Raw genomic sequence first — 6,004 nt, forward strand, 5'->3', positions numbered from 1 at the left:
CATTAATGAAAAGATCAGTTATTTAAAGTAATTTGCTACTGACTTTCTAGCTTCATATTGACTTTTTTAATTAAGTGAGAAGTTTTAACTTCTCCGAGTTGCCTACGTATTAGGGCTTGCCCACACTCAGGCAGCTTCTGCCAATGCAGTGGTGTTTGCGGAGCCTCATCAATGTGGCTATAGCTTATACAGAGGGCATGTTTTTCTTTCCTGGATTGGTAAACCGCCTTCCTGAATGACAAGCATTGACTGATCAATTTAAATAATAATAGTAATTGATGGCATAACTGTGTCTATACCATTTTTTCACACTGCTGATCAGCATATCTGTATCGGCACACCTTTGAGTGGTAGGACTGGCTATGCGTAGAGTAGCCTCTACTTTTGGTGGAACTATCTCAGGCATAAGGTTACGTGGGTGCTTAAGTGTTAGCAGAGTTGCAGCTTCAAGGAATGTATTGATGGCATAAAGGTAACAATACCGAGCAATTTCCTATGAAAAAAGCAGCTCTTTGTTTTCCCCTGTTTAGTAGTGTGGAATTACCTGAAAAGCTAACAACCGACTGTCAGCTACAAAATACTATTGCTACAGGAAAGCTTTTGTGTGTTTTATATGGCTGAAGATGTATATTTTTCTGTTATTCTGTACACTGTGTTCTCTTGTTTGTATTAAGATAAAAGATTGCCCTTAATTTGATACTGATTACTATGGCTTTATCTCAACTTAACCAGTTTCTTAGCATGAAGGCTGGGAAGCGATTGTTGTAAGCCCGAGTTTCCTTCAGAGCTAGCCTGTGCTCTTTTTCTGATAGGAGAAATCTTGACAGCATTATAGGACTGTGGACTGTAACATGGCAGTAGAAAATGATTCATCTATTTTATATTTAGTGGGACAAGAAATTAGCATAATGCTTCCTAATTAAATCCAGCAACCCCAAACCTTCACAGTTGCTATAAAATGGGGCAAAATAAACAGCACAAGTGTTAGGTAGAAACCAGTAATACAAAATGTAATGGAGTAGCTCAGCATGAGGAATAGGCACAAGCAGTCATAGAAATACACCCGGATTGCAGGTTTTAAAGCACTCAGATGGCTTTGCTGAGTAATCAAATACAGCTTGTACGCTGTCCGCCTTCTAGTTACTGCGCCAAGACATTTTTGTGGCGTATGTTTTTACATACCTCTCCATCAGTCTAAGGTTATTAAAAAGGGATTGGAAACGTTTAATCCTTGCGAAGAAATCAGGAAGGGGGGGGAGCAGAGTAGCAGATATACAAGACTGCATCTTCCTTTTCCTGTTATCCTTTTCTCACCGCTTCCCAGAAGGATATTGATGGAGGGAGGCAGTATATTTTTCTGCATCCAAATAAAGGTGATCATTGTAAAGGATAAAGAAGAGGAGAGTCTAGGTAGAAGTGCGGTTTTTGGAGAGGGAAGCAAAGTAAGTTGGAGTGTGGCACAGCACTGACTCCAGCTGAATCTGGTCTCTTTGCCTGCTGTTAGGCAACCCCTGGTTGCACGTGAGGTGGCCGGCCGTTTCACAAAGTCAGCAAGGAAAACAAATCTGAGCACAGCATTTGGTTGGACTGATTGCCCCAGAGTCCTTCAAGTGTGCAGGAATGGACACTGGAAACCCTGAAATATGCCGTGAAATTTGGGGACAAACCCAATGACCTGCATAAGGGCAGTCTAGTCACGTAAGCAAACGCCTTCAGCAAACCTGAATGCCTGGCTCAGATCAGCCCATCAGATTTTCTGGCCCATAAACAAGCTTCTGGTTTACTATTTTAAATGCAGCTTTTTACTCCTATTGCATAAGGATTCTTGAGCTGAAATATTTGGAACTGGAGAGCAAGAAATGCGAACCAAAGTAACCTTACAGAGATCAGGTCACAGAATCACAGAATTTCTGAGGTTGGAAGGGACCTCTGGAGATCGTCTAGTCCAACCCCCCTGCTCAAGCAGGGTCACCTAGAGCACATTGCACAGGATTGCATCCAGGCGTGTTTTGAATATCTCCAGAGAAGGAGACTCCACAACCTCTCTGGGCAACCTGTTCCAGTGCTCTGTCACCCTCACAGTGAAAAAGTACTTCCTCATGTTCAGATGGAAGTGTCTGTGTTTCAGTTTGTGCCCGTTGCCTTGCGTCCTGTCGCTCGGCACCACTGAAAAGAGTCTGGTCCCATCCTCTCGACACCCTCCCTTCAGATACTTGTACACGTTGATAAGATCTCCTCTCAGCCTTCTCTTCTCGAGGCTAAACAGGCCCAGCTCTCTCAGCCTTTCCTCATAAGAGAGAGGCTCCAGTCCCCTAATCATCCCCTAATCATCAGACCCCTAATCAGGTCTGTACGGCTGAGGTGTGCTTTGATGTAGCTGAGAAAGAGCAGAGACTTCTCTGGCCTTGATTTGCAGCAGTTAAAGAGGGCAAGGCCCACGTGGGCATTTAGTTCCCGTGGGGCTTTTTCCACAGAGCATCTCCAAGCGCGTTGCCTTGTCTTGTTTTAGTGTTCTGTCCACTGGCTGCCATCGTTTCCTATTCTGCAGCCCAATGGAGCTTTATTAAAACGTTTTGCCGATATTGAACTAAACTTTTATCTGCAGAATGTCATCCCATTGTTCTTTCTTACTGCGTACTTTCTTCAGCCACGCTTAAGCATCATGGTTTTCACATTTTTTGAATATACACTCCTGCCTCACTTCCGGCTGGGAATTACAGTGTTAGGACACCTGTTACCCAAAACCACTGTAAACAAGACAGTGTCGACATGGACGTATGCTGAGGGGCATATATTCTAGATTTGCCCCGAACTTTAACTTTACAGGTGTTTAAGGATGCTCTGCCTGAGGGTATGTCTATATAATAGCGCAGAAGTATCCGAGCTAGCTTTAATGAGCTTGCGTATGTAGTTGTGGCAGCATGAAGCCCAGCACAGGCTATCATTATCATGTACGTTGACACATGTAAAGATAACGCATTTGAACAGCAGCCTTCTGAAGCATGGTCTGGAAAGGTGGTGACAGAAAAGGGGGACTGAAAGAAGTTTGTCTTTTCAGGTCTCCTGGGAGAGGGTTCATCTCACCTAATGTTAATATGCCCAGCTCTCATCTTAAGAGAGATCAGAGGGATTGCCTTCCAGAGATGCCTTTGACTTCAGTGTCTACTTTTTGATTGCTTAAAGTTAAGTGAGATGAATCCTACTGTTGGTCTCCCTGGTTAGATCTACATTGCAAACCCTTGCCGACACAGCTACATCATTCAGGGGTGCTTTGAGGTATGATTTGTGATTGACATAGCTCTGCCAGCAAAAGCCTTGCGCGTTAGGTGTAAATATACTACCAAAACCACCCTGGTTGTCAGAACAGGGTTTTTTTTTCACTTGTGGGGAGAGCAGAGAGCTGGGATAACTTACAACGGCAAAAGCAGAGACACATCCTTATAGATGTGCCCAGTCTGGGAGCAACTGGTTGGTAAAACACCCTGCTATAGCTACCCTGGCAAAGCCTGAAAGGTGTGCGCCTGGCTCTTGGCAGTGCCACAAGTGATGCTCTGACTTGGTTAGCAGATCCCAGCTTTCAAATGTGAAGTCATCTTTAAGTGGCAGAATGCAATGTTTTCATGTTTGGRTGATTCCAGCAAAATTGATTCGCCATTTAAATAGCTATGCAAGGAGTTAAATATTTTCTCATATTGCAGTCTCTTCTGGAAGCCAACCAATTGCAGTTTGTTTCCGTGTGGTTCAGTTCTTTTGACTATCTTGTTTCAGAAAGAATAACCAAGCTTTTTTTTCTGGAAATGTACAAGGTCTCAAATCTCTATCAGATCCCACAGTGTGTACAGATTTTTCATGTTTCAAACATGTTTAGACCCTGGAAATGCAATGTTTGAAAATTAACTCCTCAAAAGTTTCATTTCATGACTTCACCTCTCTCTTGCTACAGGATGCCTACGTGCCCATTTGAAACAGAGCTGGCAATGCAGTGAAACGTTTCATTGGAGGCAGCATCATGTTTTGTTTGAACTGTTTACAAATAGCCTTTGTTTTTCTTTTCTTTTTTTCTGAATATATTTCTGGTTCATTGGTTACAAAAACCTACTCGTAATTATGCAATGGAATAGCATTATTTTCCTTTTTTCTTTTCTTTTTTTTTGATGTCCTGATGTTCAAGGAGTTTGCAATAAATATACTGAGACTGATCTATGATTGCATGTAAGATCAGCCTTACAACTGTGTTTTGTAAAGTTAAGTGCCGTAAATGAACATGCAGATGATGTGGGGAAGGGAGCGAGTAAGTGGAGGAGAAGGATTCTTTGGCAGCTGCGGCTTTGACTGGTGGGTAGCAGCTTTGAAGCAAGATTGCTGACACCATTCTGTGCCATCTTAGTAGCAGCCTGTATCATCAGACAGTGTGCGATGGCATTTTATTGAAAACATGCCTAGAGAGAAACTTTTACGGCTCAGCTGTTTACCTGTTCCTGTATTCATGCCTGCAATAAATGAGATGAAAAATAAATCACAGCGTCTGAGCAGTTTGTAGTCAAACCAGCGACTTAGGAGGCATGGGGCAGTATACCAGTTAAAGGAAAACATCTGGTTGCTCATAAAGTGGATCCACCTTTAGCAGAAAGAATCTGTCTTAAGGAAACACCAACAAATTTCTTCAAGAAAGCCAGAGTGTTTCCTTCAGCTGACAGTTACAGACCTACTCTGCTGGGTGCCGATCATCCATTGGGTGACTGACGAGTTAGGGCATGCTTTGCTGAATACCTGAACTGATAAAACATTGACAGAATCATGGTAGAGAAGCATAAAACATGGCATGTTGCTGCTCTAAATATTTTTTGTTTTAAGACAGTTAAAACATTTAGCTTAGATTTTGCCATTGATTGTGCCATTCTTTAAATGTCTAAACAAAAAGTTGCTTCAGAATGAAACATTTCCATTTTCTTTTGTCTGAAGACTTAGTAAATCAGGACATTTCGACATTAACATTCCCAGTGCATTTATGAAATGAAATCCCAGGAACATTCACCCCATTTTCTGAGGTTGCCAGAACTCTATTCTGAAGGAATGTGATCCCATCACAATTTCTCCAACTGGGTATTCATCTATTTTTAATCTCTATACAGGGAAAGCTGGGGGAGCAAAGGATTAGCATTCTTCCATCAGTACTTAATTTATGCCAAGAAAATTGATTATCCAGCCAGCAAGCCTCATTAATTAATTCCTCTTAATACATGTCTTTGCTAAAGAAATACTCTTCTGGGGAGTAGGGGGATGAGAAGCTGTGTGCTAAAAGGTCAGCAAATACTCTCATATTACTTCTCTGGAACAGAGAACCATGAGGACTTCAGAGCTTTAATTTGAACAATTTTTAGTTTTGTTATCAGATGACTGCCCTGTGGGACTGCACAAAAGGTTGTTAAGAACACTTTTGTTTCTCAAGGAACTTGCTTTCTAGAGCAAAAAAAAAAAAAACTTTTCCGTGCAGGCACTATAACGCTATAATGGAGTGGGGAAGCTGAGGCACTAGCTACCAGCCTGGTTGTGTTGCAGAAAACAAGCTGCTAAAAGAATGGGGTGCAAAGGCTTGTAAACTGGCATAGACCCAGCCTGGTGGGATGAAACCCAACCCTCATGGAAGGAAATGGCCCCACTCTCGCCAGCCACAGGGGGTTCTTTGAGGTGGCCAGTGCTGGGATCCCAACAGTGAAACGCAACTTACCCGGAAAGGCAAGTGGGGCTGCAACCACTCTGGGGCCAGGGTGATGTAGAGCTAAGCCAGTCTCCCAGCCCTACCAGAGCAGATGTCAGGGAGCATAGAAAATGAAAGATCAACTATGGTTCTGCCAGTTGAACTCCCCCAACCACCTCACGACAGGCTCTTCGGAGCATCTGCAGCTCCTGGCTTGAGATGCAGAGAGTGGGCCCACCCTTTTCAAGAGTAGCTAAGCATTAGGTCAGCTTACCTGTGGCATCAGACTGCACCCTATGTGACCTA

This window comes from Apteryx rowi, unplaced genomic scaffold, assembly GCF_003343035.1.
Source record: "Apteryx rowi isolate R43461 unplaced genomic scaffold, aptRow1 scaffold_646, whole genome shotgun sequence".
NCBI lineage: Eukaryota > Metazoa > Chordata > Aves > Apterygiformes > Apterygidae > Apteryx > Apteryx rowi.